The 23388-nt window shown below is 33.3% G+C and overlaps 1 protein-coding gene and 1 non-coding gene across 2 annotated transcripts in view; both read left to right on the top strand.

Moving 5' to 3' along the window:
• Positions 1-23388, top strand: part of Appl (amyloid-beta-like protein) — a 680402-nt gene that overhangs the window by 432630 nt on the left and 224384 nt on the right. The window lies entirely within an intron of this gene.
• TRNAS-UGA (transfer RNA serine (anticodon UGA)) lies at positions 10119-10200 on the top strand. The gene has a single exon. It is a non-coding gene; the product is annotated as a tRNA-Ser (tRNA).

Below are 23388 nucleotides of genomic sequence, written 5' to 3'. Positions count from 1 at the left end.
TCTATTCCACCGAGCTCGGACCTCGGAACAGTATCATAAGTAATGTAAAATAACGCTCTTGTAGCATACTCTTGTAACGACTGTTTATGCTGCGAATAAAACTCGCTCCTCCATCCATCGGAGCAACCACCAAGTCTCGACTTATCATCTCTCCTCCTGACAACTCTCACAGAAGAGAAAGAAAATCATACGTAGGAATATTTATTATATGGACCAAGAATATCCAGCATAGTTATAAGAATCTCAAATAATTTAATCTAAAATAATAATGACATGCCTTTCGTAATAATATTATTTTGTAACCTACTGAAAACAAAGGAATGTACGATAAACAATTATGAGCTAAATCCAAATGCCAATTCTTGACCTACTTTGAACTTATATCGTTTTGCCATTTACAAGACAATATAATATAAAAAAATAATACATAAATATACGCCGTTTTTATTCGATTCATAAAAGGTAAGCGTCTCAATTTTCTATCGCGCGTTTGCGAAAAGACCTAAGTCCACCCCTCGCACTGATAATAATAATTCGACTTTGTTATTACGTATTTGACCTTTTCGAAACGCGCTTCGAAGAGACCTTTTATTGTCATTATGAAATATTACGTCCCCTGGCGGCTGCAAGAGAATCAGCGCCGTTCGACGTTTCATAATAACATAAAACACAAAAAAATCATCAAAGGAACTTTTTAATGGCAGCGGATAATTTGTTTTCTGTGTCGTTAGCAGAAACGAGAGGTGGAATTACGCAATGACTATGCATGATTTTGCCTACACCCATTGTCGGGTCTTCACACCCTTTGCGCACATGACTTGACCATTGCTTTGCTAAAATGAAAATTACACGAGGAGATTCAGACTCAACGACTATCTGCCCCGATCGTCAAATGTCATTTTGAATTGTTTCCGAGAAACACGGACAAAATTGAATAATTTAATTTTCTGACACGGTTCAGTTAAGAGCATACATAAGTGAAACGGAAAATAATTTTCAACAATAGGTGGGACGAAATTTCGCATTCGTCACCAATCGCCGAGCGGCATTCGAGGTGAGAGCGCACGTCGATTTTTTTAAACTTTATTTAATACCTCTATGTTGAAAAATGTTAGCCTGTACTCGAAAAGGAAAACATATCAATTGATATGAGGCGCCGAGCGCCAAAGGAGCTCAAGCACCATTTAACAAAAGTGCTACAAAATGGCCGACAAGTTTTCAGTGAATTTATTTTTTAAATTTTAAACTTGTATGTTGAAATGGACAATTATTTTCTAAGCAAAGCAAATTTAAAAAAATCAAAGTATTATTTGCAATAATATTTAATGAAAAATATCTACTGGATTCCAAAAAAAATGGTGTTTGAGCCCCTTTGGCATATAGAAAAATGAAAAAAGGTGGCACTTGATACTTTTTTTTGTTGCATAAGCTTCTGTGGCATTAACATTTTCAAACTCAAATAATGGCGTTAATTTAAAAAAATAAATCATTTAAAAAAAATGTTTTAATGTAAGGGTTTGGATAGCAATAAAAAAACATTTTGATATAAACAAATTTTATTATGCCAAATAAACACTGAAAAAATGGTCAAATTTGTTATGATTGTTACATGAGTTTGTTTGGCATAAAATTTGCCTTATAATATTAAATACGTTTTTGCCATTACAGCAATGATTTCAAAGCCTTTGGATTGTTTTTTTTTGTAATAACCGTCTATATACCCAATATTATTAATAATACTAAATCAAATCGTTACTCCAAACTGGCCAAAATAACAAAATCATTATTCAAATTTAACACCATCATTTTTTCTCAAGGATTCGGGTGATTTTTTAAATACTTTTTTTAGTGTATATCAATCGTAATTGGATGTAAAACAAGATGAAATTAGAAATAAGAGTTATTTTCTTTCATGGAAGTAAAAGTTTAGTGGACATAATTACTAAAATGACGTTAATAACCATATTTCAAAAGTAATCTAAAATATTTTAAACAACAGCGTATGTGAATGAAAAACGGATAAAACATGTTAAACTTACCGCGATTTTCCTCATTTACAGGTTTAACACACATTGAAACTTTTTTTCTAATCCTTCTTGAGCTCATTTTTAGTTTTTTTCACTGTTGAGAACGCATATTCAATAAGACAAATCTGACAGCTGTTTTGGTCTCGCGCTCTCCATAGTATAATGGCGGATAAGCTTCTGTGGCGTGCCGACATAACGACCAAAACAATTATGCCACAGAAAATAAATCTCTATTGTAAACTATCTATAATTATTTGAGCGATAAGACTTTGTGGCATGATACATATCGATTTATAGAAAAAACCTACATCCAAATGTCAAAAATTGTAAAGTTGGCGCTTGAGCTCCTTTGGCACTCGGCGCCTCATATATTATTATTATTACTAATATAACAATAAACATTGAATTTTTATGACAAATTATGTTCCGTTCGGCACGTGTCATTAGCACAATCCGCGCGTCGCATAGTTACGATTAGGGATTCCAATTCCGGGATCCCGAGCTATTTTCGATAACTATGAATCCTGGGATTGATTTTTTTATCAATTTTGCTGGAAAATACAATAAAAACGAAAATATAACAGAAAAAATACTTTTTAATAACAAATAACTACATTAGATATAAACTGAGTTTGAATGAAGTTTGATTTATACCCATGTGTAAATTGCCGATTCATTATATTTTTTCACATAAATTAATAGAAATGAGAAAGATTGGAAAAAAAAACAATGCTTAGCACTATTAACAAAGTAATTCCACCATGATCTCATACGTTTTACGGCAGTTTCATATTTGGCTGACTAATTAGATTTATGAAGCGGAAAGGCATTCATTAAGTCTTTATTATCAAAAACAGCAATCTCATATTAATTCACATTTTTATTTATATTACAATATTATTTACTACATTAAACTTATGTATTTCCAAGATTGAATGTATACAATATTAACAATAAATGTCTTAAATAGTATAAATTTTACTAGATTTATTTTTGACCGATTTTATTAATGTTATATGTAAATATAAAAAATTTATATTAACAACGGAAAAATGCCGATTCCGGGACCAGTCCCGGGATCCCGGGATTGTCAAATTGTAATCCCGAAATCCCGGGATCAGAATTTTGGCTCGGGATTGGATTCCCTAGTTACGATTGTTTTAGATCATGCCTCAGTTGAGGTATAGCCTTAACGATCCGGGTGAGAGATTGACTTGAAGGCCACGCGTCTTGTCAGTTTGGCGTTTACGTTTATAATAAAGATGCCTGGGTGTATTAATTATCTTGACAAATGATAATGCTCTTGCAAAATTAATTCTACGTAGGGTTACAATAAGGCATATTATTGAATGCATTGAAATCCCAGAGTGCTGTAACGAGGCGAATTAATGATACACCAAAATATAGGAACATCCAAGTCCCAGGTAGCGTTTTAAAAAATAATAATCAGGAAAAATAATATATATTATGCAGAGAATATTGTTGGGGGACTTTCAGCCATCCATCAGGTTGATTGAAAAGCTTTGGAATTGTATGATCATTCCGTTAGTAGCTATGTAATCAGCACATCTATTAACAGCGACGCACTGGTGGCAGATAAGTAGGGTTTGGAATTACACTATATTTGGTCCCCGTTCAAATGTACTCGTCAAAAGCTATGTCGATACAGCTGCATCAACTCCACTGTCTGGCTGGCGGATAAATGGAGTTTGGGAATACACAAGCAATGGTCGCAGCATATGACACTGCCGCTTTCCATAGATTTTAAACGTGTATACCTATATCATTATTTACTCGCATTGTCAATAAGTACGATTTGTAGCACTAATCGCATTAATATATTATGCTCGTATGTAAATGATTTATTTATGTATATACATAATTTTTGAAAACACTTCTGAGAAAATATATTATAACCAATAGAAAAAATCAAAAAAAAAGTGAGACACCCCGCAAGAATCAAACCTGCATCTCTCGGCTATCGAGCCCATGCAAATAGACCACTATGCTAAAGGCATCATACTTAATTGCGACAAAATTTAACTAATGGCTCTTATAATACTCTCTGAAGCGCATTCTAAATTAAGCTAATATTGGCTATGGGCTTTTGTATTTTAAATCAAAGTAGTTATTACTTACTTTAATTACTAACCGACGTCACATGATGTATGTTCAATAATTATAATGTTACATTCTTAAATCTTGCGAATTATTCTTTGAATAAAAAAAAGTAATTAATTAAAGAGTCAAAGGTAAACCTCAAATAATCATTTACTGTGGAGTCTCCCCAACCTCTGCGTCTAAACTTTTTGGTTGAAAATATTTTTCCTAGCATATTTGATTAAATATATTTTTCTCTCTTCCGAAATAGGCAGTTTTTTTGAGTGACGTACATTGTTCCCGGCAAGCGATAAAGGCAAGGAATGAATTGGCCAGATTCCGATGGATGTAGCACGCAAGTTTGAATATTCAATGGAAATCCCCGCCTTTACCCTTTGACCGCGGGTCTGATCTTTACCGCGTGATATATCTCGCACTTTTACCCTGTACTTATTTATCAAGAGTGTTTGCACGGGACCTCGCCTCGAAGTGGGAGGGTTAACTACAGTGTGACTATAACTACGAGGCGTTTTCAAAAGCATATTCATTACGTAAACTTCACAAGCCATAGTATGAGTAAAAAACTTCACATAGCGATACAATGCCCCAAATTTATATGCACTGCGTACCTAGATATAGCTGCGACTTGAAAACTTCAAAGAACTAAAATTTGCCCTGGAACTGTAGAGGATGGAAGACCTCGCTAAAATTGTAAGCTACAGAATCGGAGAGACGACTTGAACAATGGAATCTCACTCAGAAGAGAATATTATATGATATGGAAGTCAAAACCACGGTAAAAATAATTCCTAATACGTGACGATTGTTCCCTGAATGGACGATTTTACGCCTCTTGAGTGTAGTATTTTCATTGTTTATAATTGCTAATGATCTATTAGTGATAAGGTAGGGGTTTTTTACAAACACTTTAAATATTAATAATTTGTTTGTTAATTTTTTTTAATAGGTAGGTGATAAAGTTTGTACCTACTTGATTGTATTAATTTGTTCGTGCTAACTGTATTCGTTATCAGTGTGTATTTGTCTTTTGATGAGCGCCTGAAGATGCCGAAAGGCGAAACCTGGGTCGCAAAAAACGACTCAAATGGAATAGTACAAAACTTAAATGTATCAGAATTAAAATTCAAATTCGATCAAGTACCTTCGGTCGATAGTATTGACATTTAGGAAAGCAGTTTTGATTTAGTTAATCCTGAAACATAAACAAATTGCAGATACGTTACATACATTTTGTGGCTGTGGGAATACCCGATTGATATCAAATGTAATTGGTAAGTTTGAGAGGTTTAGTTGATAGACAGTACTTAATTGATTGCGAATGGAATAGTTATTGCCTGTAGTATATACCCTAATCGAAATTATATTGTGTTCTTCTGTGTCCACGTCCGCTCCTCATTTGAAGCATATGGTCACGTCGTCCTACGAATCCATGTCGCTCACCAGTCCTTTATTAGTCCTCCCAGCTAGGACCAAGATCATATTCGTATCCTGAAACTCCGTCGGATTACCTACATCGATGGATGGTATTTTGGAACCTTCCAAAACTCTTTTGATGATTTTCCATTTACATGATCTTTTTGCAAAATATCTAAAACTGTCAACAATTTAGATGTTGTGTGCGTCTCTGCTCATAGGATTTACGGGATCAGATCCAAATAACCAAGATTTCTGTGTAGACCCATTGAAGCGTTCTCAAACGTAACATAAAAACCATACAATTAATTAACGCGATAATTTGTTTGTGTTTTATTTTATATTAAAAAAATACGAAACCAGTTTATAATGAATATAATATGTTACCTATTATATTCAACATGTTTTTCTTATGATATAAATTCTTTTTTTAAATACAGTGGTGTTAATAATTTATCCCTTATTTGCGTCTTGGTCTAAGGACGCGGATGTGAGGCACTAAAATCTTTTCATTACGACACGTTTGCAAATACGACAGGTGGAGATGCGGTCAACTTAAAATATAAAATTCACACTACTTCACGATCACCCTGTCAGCCAAGTCTACCGTGTGCCGCCGTATTTTCCGATAAAGTACCTAATCGAGTTCGCGCATGTATTGAAACAGATTCAACACACATACACGTAGTATGTATTCACTACACACTACATGACTATACGGACGTGTAATACGTTTCCAGTTCACGCTACACGGGATATTGAGGATATCTTCGGTACCAGGATATTTGGTGAACTATGTGCGCGAGTTTCATAGTGTTATTTATTCATTTTGTAGCTACGGCTTTATTTGCATACCTATCTCATTGGATTATATTTTCAACATCAGTATAATATAACATCATTAAACCGGAGCTATGTTTTCTTTTTCACCCTCGACGGAATCCTGGTGACTGTTTTGATCATCCCGACAGACTGCCGAATTGTGAATTAGATTAGTCATTCTTCTCTATATTCTACAAGCCTTGTGACGGATGATGTTTTCCTGTGAATTCTTTCATCTGGTAACTCTTAAATATTCTTCGTGCATAACATATTTGTGTCGCTAAATTTCAAAACCCGCTATAACCCATTTTTGAAATAATTAAGATATATATATAATATCGTTGGATTCGTTATTAAAATCTCTACATGAAAATTTTATCGCCTCTTTCAAAAGCCGCTACGATTAACTGTCATTTATGAAACAAAATCAATGTGTCTATCAAATTCCGCTATAACACTACTGAAACATTCAAAAACCTTTTTAGTTCAAAAAGTTTTTATTGATTTTCTCAACATAATGAAAAAGTGTTATAGCGGGTTTTGAAACTCAGCAACACATTTTATCCTTCCAAGACTTTCAGTGCCTCTGCGACCAGTAAATCGGAAGAATGACATCTGACGATGCAGGCGCTCGCTGATGCTCTGCTACTGCTATATCGAAGTGTTTGCTTACGTATTAGGTCCAGAATAACATCAGCAGCACCAATGTCATTCATAAAAAAAAATCCTCTTTTACAAGAAGTTGAACAATCTACTTTAATTTTAACTAAAGAACCATGGAATGCTATACAAAATATTTGGACCCACTAAAATTCTGTCGTTGATTTCAAAACATTTGTTCATTTTGTATATCTGTGTTGTTTCTCTTTCTGTATGTCACGCTGAAGAAGTCGTGGACCATCGCTAGTGATAAATAATACGTATGTACCCAGTAGAATTAAAAGTTGTGTTCATCTGCACTTCTAATTAGGTATAAGTAATATGAATGTTTGTCACCGAATTATAAGTACGCGGTCCAATAAACTACAGTATTTCGTCACAAAATATAGTACGAGTTGGCATCTGTTGAAAATGTATAAGTTTTTTGCTTCCCACAAAAAAAATAATGGAGAATTTGAGATATTCCGAAGCCCCTTTTTATTTAAGTACCTCTTTCGACCAAAAATGCTTACCGGCGAATTCAAGAAATTCCATTTAAAATCATAGTGAACGGCTTTGTTTACTTACGTCTTTCGAGTAACTTGTTTTTATATTAGGTAGATACGTAATTATAGTACCCATACTTCGCAGCAATTTGTATTGCGGAAATATCGAAATTTTGATACTTTTGACGTATTTTTTTAATTTAGATCTCAAAAATAAAAAAAAACATTTTTTCCGATATAGTATTTTCGGAGTACTAGACAACTAGACTATACCAGGCAAAATACCATATAGATGGCATGGTACTCACCGAAGTGTCGCAAATCCGCTATCTCGGGGTGATTATTGATTCCACGTTGACGTTCCACTACCACTTTGATTCGATTATTTCCAAAGCCAATTCAATGCTCGGTTTTCTTTTGAGGCTATCGAAGGAATTTACCAACATTAAAAAACCTACCAACATTCTTCTTTATAACACTCTGGTAGAAATCGTAACTCGAATACTGCTGCAGTTCAGAATATAACCCACACTACACTATTCATGTCAACAGATTGGAACTAGTGCAAAAACGTTTTTTAAATCATTTATCTTTTAGCAATCACCTTAATATTAACTTACCCAATTATTCTTCCCAAATGGAACATTTCAAAATCAAATCTTTAGAAACACGGCGTACTATTTCTGACCTCATTTTACAACGTTTTTCTTAGCGCGTATTCTTATTTGTCCGGTGGTTGTTTGTCCTGTACAAATCTTGCAATCGATTTTTAACTAACTTCCCGACTAGCTAGACATTTGAAACTTTTAGAATATATCAGAACACGATGCCAATACATTTTTTAATACTTTTAGCTATCTTTAAGTATAATTGATTTCATTTTCAGTTAATTCTGTTTTGTATGAAAAGTTATTTCGGAAGAAATCCGTAAAAAGTAAAACTATTATTTGTTGCTTGATTGGGTCCTAGCAACTAAAATATTAATTTGTACGTGCGTTATCATATGGAAATCAATATGACATTTCAGTATTATTTCTATCAAGTACAAATTTTTTTGATCGTTTAAGCTAGTCAAGTCAAGTTTATATGATTCAACAGAAAATTTAAAAACGTTGTATATTAAAAGTTCTTTTTATCTTGTAATTATTTATCTTCAAATTAATTAATAACCATTAAGGTACCCCATAACTACTGTCTTACATTAAATTTAATGTACCAAGAGTCAATATTCGTCCACACATTTTCTCACTTTCATACATCCATACATATAAAACCAATCTCGGTTTCAATTGTCCAGTGGCTCTACTCTGCAGAACATTAAATCTTCATAGTGATCGAGTGGATCTGTTTTGTTCTCTTACCTCTTTCAAATTAAGTTGCTCCAAAATCTACGACTTCATAATTATTGTGTCTGGACGACTGTTTTAATTGTATTTTTCTTTTCTTATATTGCCTATCTTATTCTATTACTATGTACTTTCTACTTTTTTATGTTTTTTCGTTTTTTTCTGTATTTTTCTTACGATTACTACGGTGTTTTCTTTCTTAACGATTTTTAATAACTCTACAATTATATTCATTACAGCTGTAGCTAACATTATTTGATTTAATTTAATTTGATTTATTATGCTTTTTGTGTCCGCCTGTTATTGGGACCATCATATAGTTTCTATATTATAATTATCCTCTGTGATTGATCCTGTTGGTTGTCCTAAATAAATAAAAATCTTTTTGAAAAAAGTAAGACACCCTGCAGGAATCGAACCTGCATCTCTCGGGTATCGCGCCCCCGCTGCTAAAGACCACAATGCTAAAGAAGTCATACATAATTGCGACAAATTTTAACTAATGGTTTTTAATATTCACTGAAGCGTTTTCCAAATTAAGTTACTATTGGCGAACGGCTTTTGTTTTTTAAATCAAAGTAGGTATTACTTCAATTACTAACCGACGTCACGGATCACTCCAAGATTTTTCCATTTTCCATCAAGATGAATTTTGTTGTAACTTACTTTAATTTGGTAATAATCAACTATTTTTTTTATTCAACGAATAAAACGAAAATACAAAAGCCGATCGCCAATACTAGCTAAATTTGTAAAACGCTTCAGTAAATATTATAAGCCATTAGTTAAAATTAGTCGCAATTATGTATGGCTCCTTTAGCATATTGTTCTATGTGCGTTGGCGCTATACCCGAGAGATGCAGGTTCAATCCTGTGGAGTGTCTTACTTTTAAGATTTTTTCTATTGGCTATAATGTATTTTCTCAGAAGTGTTTTCAAAATTATGTACTTATGTAAGTACTTATGTTAAATAAAAATAAAAAAACAAAATTATAGTACAAAATACTATACTTATAGTATGGTTGGCAATTTATTATTATTAATTGTTTTACAATAAATAATTGACTGTAAATATTATGTTCATTAATCATTATATTATAATAATACATTTAATCTGAGTTGCACTGTTGCATCATATTTGCTCAGCCGTTTTCTGCAATCAAATAACTTGAATGATGAGTCGGCATAAATAATTCATGCGATACAAAGTGAACGGATAGTTCTTATTCGCGAAGCTATCAACAGCTGAGGTGTCCGAGTGGTTAAGGAGTTGGACTTGAAATCCAATGGGTTCTGCCCGCGCAGGTTCGAATCCTGTCCTCAGCGAGATTTTTTTATTTTTTTTTTATTAGACGTAATATATAATTAACATTTTTTTTATAATACTACTACGCTCCCTCTCTCTGAATCTGAATGTACAATGTATAAATTGTACAAATATTTAAAAAAAACTATTTGGTGTTATCGTATCCAAAAAAAAATATTGTAAAATATAATATAATATTATAACTATTTCTTTTATTCAACGAATAATTCACAAGATTTAAGAATGTAACATTATTTTAATTGCAAATACATAATTCTGAAAACACTCATGAGACAATATAGCCAATAGAAGAGGCAGTCGTAGTATTGTAATGTCTCGTGAGTGTTTTCAGAATTATGTATGTTCAATAATTAGAATGGTACATTCACAAATCTTTTAAATTATTCATTGAATAATAGAAATAGTTAATTAAAATTATTAGCAAGTTCAAGTAAGTTACAACAGAAAATATTGGAGTGATCCGTGACGTCAGTTAGTAATAAAAGTAATAAAAATACTTTAATTTAGAATACAAAAACCGATCGCCTACTGTTACTCAATTTGGAGAGCTCATATGAGCAGGTATTAATAAAACTAATAGTTAACATTTGTCGCAATTAAGCATGGCAGTCATAACATTGTGGTAATGCACAGGGCGCGATACCCAAGAGACGCAGGTTCGATTCCTGCCGGATGTCTTACTTTTTCTTAAAAAAGGTTTTTTTCTATTCGATATATTGTCTCATGAGTGTTTTCAGAATTATGTATGTTCAATATATTATATATTTTTAGCGAGATTAGTTAAGCCTAGTGAAGTAATGTGATCGAATTGTTGAATATGTACTCTATTATTAGAACCGTTACGAAATTAAAGTGAAAGTCACTCGAAGGCCAAATGCGTACAGTAACTTTGAGATATCGTAGTAAAATTGTGTAAATATATCTAGAATAATGCACATTTCTTTCCGTCAGCAAGATGTATGCGCGAAAAGTTTGTGCCATTATTGTTGATAGTATTTACATTGTTTTTTCTTATCAGTTTGCATTGCGGAATGACGTGTATTATCAGTCACAGTCAGAGAAAGTTAAACACGTCCTTATAATATAACACACATACTTTGACAACACCTCAGATATAATATACCCACTCAACAAAAATATGACGCCCGATGGGACTTGAAACCGCATGCATTTGGATTCGCGCCAATGCGGTTTATCAATTGAGCGAGCAAAGCAGCCAGTCCACACAAACACTTTTATGTAAAGTGTGTTTCTTTAAATCCACAAAGCCTCTGTATACTGTTTATACCTTTTGAATGATAGATATTATATATATATATAAGATTTTGTGTAACTTATAAAGAGATAAAAGCATAAAATCTATGAAATTTTGATGTTTTAGCAGTCCAGGCTGTTTTGTGCAAAACGGGTTTTTTAGAATGTTCATTCTTGAATGCAGCTAACTCTTATTTTTGTAATAAAAATCGTTATTTTTGCATCTATTTTCTTAAAAAACCTTCTAAGTTGTTCAAGTATTATGGGAATTTCAAAGTTCTGAAAATTATTCAAAAAACTTGTAAATTATACAATAATATTTAGCTGCCTGGCACTAATTTTTACATGAAAAATCTATATATTATATAATATATAATAAAATGAAAAACATATAATCTAATATTGAAAATAATATTTATTAATTTTATTGAATGTAGAAAAACAAACCTTACAGTCAGGATTTCAATATTAGGTAAGTACATAATATTATCATGTGGCTGCTTTTTGCAAATCGAATATGTCATATTTTTATAATGCATTTATATGACATTTTTGTATGACAGCAGCTTGGTTGCTTTATGCAGATCGAAAATGTCATATTCTGCGATTTGCAAAATCTTTAAAACGCATTTATATGAGATTTTTGTATGACAGCAGCTTAGATGATTTACACATACATCTTGAAGGGCTTAACAAATTGCTATAATTTTTGCAATCGGCTTTTGAATCAAGGTGCCAATAATAAGTACCTACTTAACTTACCTTTGCTAAACCGACATCAAGATCTTTCAAACTTTTAGTTTTATCGTGATTGCGCTTGTTATTAATCCGTTATGCAGGTGTACACTGTGGCGTAACGAATTTTCGGTGACCGTGCTCAGAGTGTCCCAGGAGAATCATCCCAAGATCGTTGACATGTAGTGAGTTTGAGTGACGTTGAGTGTGCGTGATTGCTTTTTTTATATAATTCATTACGGTCAATTCTCGATGAAAAAAGGCCCTCTGCCACAAACTTTTTGAAAGCTGAGACATTTTCCCTCGTATATACGAATTCGCAGTGGCCGACCGGTCCAACTGAGGGTCTGACCGACTCGAGATGCTCTTCCCTTACAACCGACATATGGGGACACTCCCAGAGGATGTGATCGGCATCCTGCAATTCGCTGCATAAACAAGTTGGAGATTCTATTTGGCCAAAATGTGCTTGGAGGGAGAAATGTTTTGCCGAGAGTGTTTTAGGAAGAACTCCCAAAACCATGGGTATGCATAGCGCTCATTCAGTATGTAAGTATTCCTGGTTTGAAATTATATATAAGTAACGAGTAACTAACGAGAAGAGACATTCTCTCAATATATATTTTATAATAGTAGTATAATTATTAATCTTGTTAAAGTCAGGTTGCAATAGGATAGACCAGGGTTGGCGTATCTTTTTACATACGCATGCCAAAATTTCCCAAATATTATTTTTCAACTGTCTAACGTGCCGAACATGGGGAGCATTTCACGGGGAAACACGCACAAATTGACACCAGAATTGCTCCGATCAGATGAGGTATTCTCTTACTACAGTGGTCTCGAGCATTGTAAATCGATCACAATTAGAGGTTCTCGGCCCGGCATCCCCCGCCACCTGATGAGGTTAGTTCCATAATATTATATGTGACGTATAAAACCTAAGGACCGACCTATGCAATTATTATAATAAATCATTTATATTAAACGTAATGCTTATTCTTGAAGATTATTTGTCTGTTATTTTTTTATACAATGCGATCTGTCATTTATTATTATTATAGGTATTTTTTTCACCTCAAACGCGTGCCATAGGTTCGCCATCACTGAAATAGACTATGTGCAATCCGTCTGGTAATTCTTTTATGATATCCAGTGACTAAGTTAACTACCACTGCATTTTTGAACAATATTATAGATGTCTAAACCATTTCACTAAAATAATGAAATTCGCCAAAGACTTTACTCCTCTACCCCAGGGGGTGGCTCTATATTTATTTATCCCTCCCGCGCCTATTTCTTTGCTCCCTCTTGTCATATTTTATGCGAAGTGAGTCGGCTGCACGTGAAATTGATTTCACGGTGTATAACCTCCCATAGACTCATAGAGGAATGAGATCTGCGCCATCTTTAATGTAGTGGGTGTAATAATATACATCCATACTTGAGTTAACACTATATTCATTATTTGGTACAGTTATTTTTATCCACCTCAATTTTAACCTCAGTCGAGTTTTTTTAGACGATAATTTAACCTTCAGAGAGTATTATAAGAGCCATTAGTTAAAATTGCACGGGCGCGAACCCCAAGAAATGTATGTTCGATTCCTGCGGGGTGTCTTGGTTATAATACTTTTTCTCAGAAGTGTTTTCAAAATTATGTATGTTAAATTCTTGGTTATTATTTTGGAATGTCTTTATTTATTACATTATATCTATATTTGTGTTGATGTCTGTCTGAAATACATACGTTGTTTCTTTCTGACGCATGTACATTTTCATGTAAAAAACTTTGCGTCTTTGTAGCGCGATCGCGTACATTCAACACCATCATGTATACTGCGGATAATCGCATAGTCACGTTTATGCATATGGCTCACATACTTTTTTAACACATTCACTGTATTGTATTAAAGTTTCGTTTGTTTTTATAAATAAAATAACCGTGTTTAGACAATACCAATGAAACTCACGTAAAATACACCGGCCTTATCGAAATAGATATAATATACTAATTTCTATGAATATTGCTACCCTACATATTGATTTGGTAACGATATAAAAATAGTATTATTGAGTGCATCGACGAAAATGCAAGGAATTAAATAGGTTGATTTATGGTTACATCTATCGACATAAAATTGAACTATCTCAGTCGATAATGAAGTAGTCGCCACAAAAACAGTTAACATAAACTAACGTTAACCGAAAATATTTATATATAGATTATAAGGAGTAGTCGATGTCAAACCTTTCAATAAAGAAGTTCACAAATAACCGAATAATCGTTCCTCACATTCTTTGTTTGTCCGCAATAAACATAAAACTACCAAAGATTATAAAGCCATATTGGCATGTAATATATAAATATAAAATAGACATGTAATAATAAACAACCATAAAAACAGTTTTGTATTTATTAATCGAATATGTATCCATATAAAAAAAAAAACTAAACTTACTAGTTGAAGGTAATACCAAATTAAAACATAATTAACGGTACAACTACAGATTGATTTAACGTAAACTTAATCCCCATATAAAATTAGCTTTATCTAAACATGTGTTTTTTATTTGACAAATATTTAACTGTTTTATCAAGACATTTTAAATTGTTATTTTCACTAAGGATTTCCGTAAACAATATTAAATCAAATATTTTCCCACTCACATTTTTAAACTTCCGTATAATTTCAAGCTGTGTGTAGTAGGTATATTTAATTTATTGTGATGATACCGAGACGACATTTTAAATTTTAGTTAATCTTACGGTCTTAGCACTGTGTAGAGAAATTCTGTGTAGTACATGTTTCGGTTTTTACGTTTATTATGATGCGTGTTTAAGATTCTCTTTTTAAGGAGTTATAAAAAATTAACGACTTCATTTTTTATGTTGGTATTCCACGATAAGCTAAATATTACCTCGGTTCATTTGAATTTCTCATTATAATATACACCTTGATATTACGATAAGATACCTGATCTGAATAATATGATCTGTGTATTTTCTCTTCTGTAAATAGGTACCTGACATTTACATCGTAGGCCGAAACGAAAATACTGTCAGACAGTGGCGAATAGTGGAGGTAGGCTTCTAAGATCCGCCACAAATAGTACACACTAAACTTTTTCAGTCATGCGTATTTATTTTCATTGAAGTAAGACTACAATTTACAGATGGTGTTCATTAGTTTTTAAAATTCAATTAACCCCTTCAAAAACCAAGCCATGATAGATAATAATCAAAAAATACTCATATCTATACAATATCTGAAATAATTATGCAATTAAATTATACATAACTTTGGATATTTTATATATTATAGACTATTTTTTATCTATTATAGTTTGGTTTAGACAAGGCTTAATGAATTTAAAGAAATGAACCAATAATGTGTGTAATATGTATTCTTAATTAAACGAAAACTAATAAGACGTAGTGCGAATGAAAAACTGTGCACAATTTTGTCGTATCGCCCAAAAAATATACGAACACTATTATGGTTTTATTTTAGACAGGGCTTAATTGATTTTTAAAAACAAAGCAACACCATCTGTAAAATGTAGTCTTAGTTCAAGAAAAACAAATACGTATGACTGACAAAGTTTAATGTGCAATATTTATGGCGGACAGCCTACCTCCACTCTTCTCTACTGTTGTCAGAGAAGAATTTGTGAACCTTGAGTAAAACGCCAGCACTCTAGGACTCTGTTAATGTGGATAAAATAAAATATAAGGCTGTATCAAGAGGGCCGGATAGACCTTGTGATACTTTCAATATACACAACAGCACTTTTGAGAGGGTCAAGAATTTCGTGCACTTGGGGATCTCTATTAGCAGTATATGGGGATAAACAACTCAATACGTGTCAGCATTTTGATCGGCGATACTGGCTCATGTACACAGGATGGATGAGTCACGGAAGGCATAAACGACCCCGTCGACGTGGTACAAGTCGTTATTGTCAAACAATAATGTTTCGTTATGTTGATTCAATTGATTTTGAGATAATAATGTAGACTAGAAAAGATTTTGATTGTTCAAAACCTTATGGGCGGTAGGGGTTTTAAAAACATTTTCATTGTGTTAATTAAATGTAATTTTATCAGACTTCATTTTTCGATGTATACAAAATATAAATAAAAAGATGGATTTAACCCCAGTAAATTGTTTTATAAAGATTTATTCTGCCAAAGTCTGACATAAAGTTAAGTCATAAATATAAAATAAATTCAGCAATTATTTTAATTTCCACGATGCATGTGTACATTTATGTAGTGTCGGTGCGTCACACGGTGTTGTCCTTGCATCTGATTGGCAAGTTTCGGAAGGCGGGAAATTCTGCCCGTTTCCTGTTGACCTGGCGTTTACCTTCGGAAGGGCAGAGCACAGGACGGCGCCATTTTCAAACTTAATTACTCCATTTCCGCCGCCGTGTTGGCGCGCTTTATTGAAATGTTGGGGATTTACTACCCATCGAAGCCACCCTCTTTGTACATACCCAAGTATGTATATTATATCTAGTGTCCCCATTCCATATGCGTCAAATTCCACTTAATAATTAATCCAAGTAAATGGAGTACCGAAGCATTAATTCTTTTAAAGTGATTAAAGACGTGAGTAACATAACGATTTCGAGAAAATAATATTTGTAACAAACATGTTATGAATAAAACAATATATAATTCTTTGAATAATCCTATACATAATTGGATTTTTTTTTAAAAAAATGTTTAGGTATTTATGAAATCTTCAGAGGATATTTAAAAATCTATTATAAATTACATTCCTAAATCCATTATTCGTTGAATAAAAAAAATAGTTACTTAATTTAAAAGTATTACCAAGTTCAAGTAAGTTACAAAAAAAATGATTCGTGACGTCGGTTAGTAATTAAAGTAATACCTTCATTGATTTAAAATATAAAAGCCGATCGCCAATAGTAACTCAGTTTGGAAAGCGATTCAGAGAGTATTAATAACCATTAGTTAAAATTTGTCACAATGAAGTATGACGCAGTTAGAATAGTGGCATATATGCATGGGCTGGAAACCCGAGAGATGCAGGTTCGATTCCTGCGGGGTGTCTTACTTTTTTCAAAAAGATTTTTTATATTGGTTTATAATATATATAAGTGTTTTCAAAATTATGTATGTTCAATAATTAGAATGTTACATTCTTAAATCTTGTGAATTATTCGTTGAAAAAAAATAATAGTTAACTAAATAAATAAGTTTAGGTATATTGAAATATCGAATGAATATTAGTGAGAATTGACTGTTTTTTATACTTGCCTTATCGTCGTAATGATATTCAACTATTAGTATAGTTATTCTGTTTTGCTGGTTTATTTCGAAATTAGATCGATAATACATATACATTATTACAATATCCTGGGACTATTAATAAAATTGATGCTGTATATAAAATAGCGAGGGTCATACCATTTTTGTGCAATCGGCATTGAAGCTTCACAGAGTCGTCGCTCAGATGTCAGACGTTAATTTATCAGCATCATTTTTTACGCTCTTGATTATAATTGCAATATTATGTAAAATTATATTTTAAATTATATAGATTTTTTTTTATTGATGCTAGCCACTTGCTCAACCTATTATGTGCATACTCTGACTCCAAACACAAATTGAAAAGCATTATGTGTATTTTCCAGACCCAAAATTCGAACCGACATATTTCTTGTTTATTATTATTAACGATTAAGCCGACGTATTAGACTAAAATAAGTATTTCAAAAAATATTTGTCCCTGCACGAAAATAATAAAAATACTGTGATAGCTTTAAATTTAGTAGGTACCTACATACAAATTAGATGACTATTATTTTTTAAATTTAAATTTTAGATCATTTCAGTCGGCGCTTAAGCCGCTTGGCCATCGTGGGCATTTTAATAATATGTGTTAATGCAAAAAAAAAAAAAAAAATCCATAAATATAGAAAGTATGTTTCGTTGTTTTAAAATCATATAAAATCTAATCCCTAAATCAAGCGGAATTCCAAAATAATTGCAGGGGTCTTTTTATAGCCAATATTTGATTTGAATGATAAATTTCTCAACCCACTTGTGCATAATATAAGTATAGAAAATGCTGGAATGTTACATTATAATTATTATTAACGATATTGTCACATCCGTAAGCTCTACGTAAACGTGTATTTTACTGTCTTTTGATTGCAGTCGTGTATATTAACTGAATGAGTTTCGAATACACCTACCCTCGCTAATTTGTTTTCGATTCGCCCCGAATTTATGAAATTAAATTATAAAACGAGTCTCGGCCGACGGGGGTCGCATTAAAAGGATAAAATAAGGTGGCCATGCCGCATTCCTCTGACTATTAAAAAATAATTTAGACCAACGCTCTGGTTTATATGGAATTATTTCGTATTTTATTGTCGTTTATGCTTTTAATCCGGTCTTGATATTGTTGCAACGGAATATTTTTGAGTTGTGTATGGCGTATGAGTATGTATGGTCAATATTGTCCAGTTTTCTACCATTCCAATGATAGTTAAACACAGTTTTAAGCGTGTTTTCTTTCCGTTGCTTTAAATCACGGGTAGTCAACATTTCTATACCAACCGCCCACCAGTTCCACAGTAATGGTGATTTATAAAGCAGGGAAGTAACTTTACTTTATAAAATTTATAAAGCAGAGTTACAGCAAGTTAAAGCATATAATAATAATTACTTACCAAATACTTTATGTCAGACTTTCGCTAAGCTTGGCAGAATAAATCTTTATAAAAGAACTTACTATGGTTAAATCTATCTTTTTATTTATACTTTGCATACATAGAAGCATGAAGTCTGATTAAATTACATTTAATTCTGTTTTAACCTGCTTTAACTATTCTCAAGCCTTGTATTCTAATCATGGCCCCCACATCCTGAAGCGGCCCCCCTGGCCAGGATGTCTGACGGGCCTCCCTTCACATCGCAATGGTTAAGAGTAGCGTAATATTCTACACTCCATTATTTCCCAAATGGCATTCTGCGGAACCTCAGATTTCCGAGAGGTAAAATTAAAGGTATTGCACGTATTTTTAAATAGATCTACAATATCCATTATCCAAATTATTGAGTTGTCGGCATTCGTCATCACGTTATGAAGCACTAATCGTGAACCCCTTTTATGGTTGCCACATGACTCATTGCATCAAACCCTATATTCACCATGGCATGCCGCGTTGCGCTATTCGTAATTTTCGAATTTCTATTTAATTAAGGGTCCATATTTGTCATGCAAACGTGAGCACCGGTGGCACACATTGGTTGAACATTTATGCTTAAAACTCATTCACTGCGGACCTGTTAATTACTATTTAATTAATTAACTACTATTTAAATAATTTTAAGTATTTAGACGCCCAAATGCCCTCCATGCCAGTTTGATTCTGAAAACAATTTCGTCAATCATACCACCCGTCAATTGGCATTTGTTGTCCGTAATCGACGTAGTTGTTGGCCTGCTCGATAATGAGTGCCATTGATAAGAATCACCTTTGATTCAGCAATCGGCTCATCATTACTTTTGTCATCGAGACATTACGTAATATATATTAATTGTTATTATGAAATGTGAAACTTAAGAACCTACTCTACTAAACCCGATACTTTGTAACGCCGTAACACCCGAGACGCACTATAATTCATAAATAAAAATATATGTATTTATGTTTTATATAAATGTTAAGTACATACCTGTATTGTATACTATACGTTATTTTGAATTGGATAATGAATATAATCAGTCTTTATCAACCGATCGTGTTGTATAACGCCTTAAACAAATCCCCTGTCATAAGCGCCGCGATAGCATAACACGAGGCTTATCGCGAGCGTAAACTTTGACGTTTGCCGCGTCGTTAGGTGGGAAATTTCGTCGCCAACTTCACGGCTATCTCTCTTACCGGCGTTTCCGTTCACATACCTACCGCAGCTTATCTCTGTTAACGTATGGCCGTCGGCGGCGCAATAACTCGCATCGTATCGCATACAGAATTTCGTCGGAAGATGAATCAAGATTTATTGTAAATTTAAATAAATCTATCAATACTCATTCTTACTTTAGTAATACTGTTTTGAACAACTAATTTTAGCATTACAACTTTGATTTGTATTAAACTCTATTTTATTTAGTGTCTATTTCAACTAGTTGGATTTAATAATGTACAATGCTTTGTTTTGCATTAGATATTTGTTCTCCCAAGGCGAACAACTAATTTATTATTGGAAGGACAATAACAGCGTTCAACCAAATTGCATCAGCTATTGATATAGTACATTTGCAGGAGTTTCTTTTTCAATATTTTGACGGATATTAAAACATTTTATTCAGGCCTCGAAATGGACTAGATCGCCGGTTCATGAAATCCCTAAAAGTATACCTCCGTCTCATGGAAAAATTAATATGACCGTTTGAGCTAGATAACTTTATAACAATAATAATAACAAATAATTATGATTTCAAAACCGCAACTCCACTGAACTGTTCCGGGTAGCAGACGACAAAGTTAGGATCGCCTTGATGGTGGCCGACCTCTGCTAGGGGATGGCACAATAAGAAGAACATTCTAAAACTTCATATAATAATTAATATTTAGTCGACAATGATGCAATGATCAAAGACTCCAAAGGAAGTCCTCACATATAACGATGCCTGATGTATTATGTGTTTGTCATTGTTATGCACTTAATTTTGATTTAACTTATTCTGAGATTCGATTCAATGAACAAAATATCACTTGGGATAAAAACTTTTTTATTTTTTAGTCCCATTATAGTACGTCTTTTGAAAACTTATTTTTTTTTTCAACAATAAGGTTAGTAAAAAAATACAATATGCCTCCGTCAAACTATCCCAAATTTCTTTCCCCTGTCGTGTTTCGTAAGCGGAATATAACGCAGATCACCCAATGAATATTTGGCTCGGCTGTGTTCACATTTCAGTCCCCCGGGGTCGGCATTTTTGCGTAAATAATTTAGTCCCACCCTGCATGCAAATTCGCTATAAACAACGCCGAACGCATAGCGGCGGCGGCGACCTATTTCGGCCCTGTCGATGCCTCCGCATACAGAGCACCACTTACTTGGAGAGAGAGCTCCCCCAAGATAGATCTGCGGCCATTTGTTGGATCAGGTATTTCTGCCACTGATGAATGCTTCGCTTTTACACGCGCGGAAATATCCAAATACGTATTGGTTTTTACATTTGCATATGCATACAATTTTGGCATGGTTGAATGCTAACGGTATCGGCAGGTATCATAATCTTTAACTAATAAGTACGACTATTACTACATTTGAAACTAACTTCGTAGAGATGAAATATTCGCCTGCGATGCAATCCAATTGCGCTGGTGAGAAGAACACATCGTAGGATTTGTATTTATCCAATGACTTGTACAATGCACAGTGGTAGGGTCTGACTTTGTTTACGACTGGCACTCTTTTACGGACGTCACTGGGTAGTATTTTTAGTACTGGGGTATCCCTGTAATGCACAATGTCATTAAAAATAATAATTCTAAGTACAGACCTACAAAAATTAATGGGGGAGCCACAGTCGAAAACGACCCAATCAAGGACTCGCAACTGGACAGAATCTGACTTTCGAGTGACATTTTCGCCACAAAAGCCAATTTATCTTGCATTTAAAAAAAAATGCGGCGTCTTACTACGGGCGTGAAGATCTCTTCACATAATTTTTGCCGTCCGTATGATTAGCTTTCGTTTTTTTGTTATAATTATTAAATTCCTTTCTTTTTTGTTAATTACCTTGTGCCTTTTCTCTCCCCGGCACTTTGCATTAGAGTAAAATCATTCAAAGCTCACTTGAGAGCGTGGCGACCTCAGTCTTGAGTAACTGCTCCTGGGAAATTACCAGGCGTAAACAACTGTACGGATGCTTCAAATCAAACGTAGTGCGGGGCGGGTTTCGTTTGGAGAGGGTGTTTGTGTTTGTTAAAATTTCATACCATATTGTTCCAATCTTGCCGCAAAATATGTTCTATTTACGAACTAATTATGTTTGGAAAAAATCAGTAGCCGCAAAAAAGTGGAAGAATTAAATTATGTTAGTTATTAATATAGTGTAGGGAGAGCTATAGACTATTACAACATTTAAAATTTACTGTTCCAAAAATACTCATTTTAAGTTATTTCCCATTAAATTGTTATCAAACTAACCCTTCTGTATAATATACTAGTACTTAGTGTTCTTATTAACCTTTGTAAAAATAACTTGTTGTTATGGCTGTCGAAAACAGCAAAGTGTGTTTGATAATCTTGTTTATTCTTTGTGTTATAATAATGTTTACCCTCGCCTCCACTACCCTTTTAGGAGATTGAATGGGTTGCATTAAAGATATCTATGACAATGCCGTGTGGCCTTCATTTTACTTTTGTATTTTTTGGACCTCGTTATGTTCATGTAGAACAAAATATAAATAAAACATACGAATGACAACTGCGAGTAGAACCATTAACCATTATTCGTTTCGTGTAATTTACTGCTGAGGTTTTTACCTCGTCTTGAATGGCCTTATGTATCTTCGTCGATCCCTGCATTTCGTTCCGTTTGTCCGCATAGTTGAAAATAATGAGGAGGTGTTGGCTAATTTTTAAAAATCAATCAAACCCTGCCCAAACCAAACCATAATTATTTTGGTATATTTTGGGCAATATGACAAAATTGTGGACAATTTTTCATTCATACTTATTTGTTTTCGTTGGATTAAGGATACATATTACACGTCATATTGTTGGTTATTTTTTTAATTCATTAAGCCCTGCCTAAACCAAACTATAATAGATAAAAAATATTATTCTGTCTATAAAATATCCAAAATTATGTATGATTTAATTTCCTAATTTTAGATATTTTATAGATCGACGAGTATTTTTTGACTATTATCTATTATCGCTTGGTTTCGCAGGGTTTAATTGAATTTGAAAAACTAACCGACACCAGCTGTAACATGTAGTCTCATTTCAATGAAAACAAATACGAATGACTGACAAAGTTTAGTGTCCACTATTTATGGCGGATATTAACAGCGCCTACCTCCACCCTTCGCCACCGACAGCAACTGTTCGGTATAATCAACAGAACAGAAAAAGACATAGTTATTCAGAAAGTAGCCAGTCCACAAAAAATAAAAAAATGAGATAT

This window comes from Rhyacophila brunnea, unplaced genomic scaffold (genome assembly GCF_057557595.1).
Source record: "Rhyacophila brunnea isolate RB1 unplaced genomic scaffold, BYU_Rbru_1.0 scaffold_21, whole genome shotgun sequence".
Taxonomy (NCBI): Eukaryota; Metazoa; Arthropoda; class Insecta; order Trichoptera; family Rhyacophilidae; genus Rhyacophila; species Rhyacophila brunnea.
This window is presented reverse-complemented; position numbering and strand designations above follow the sequence as displayed.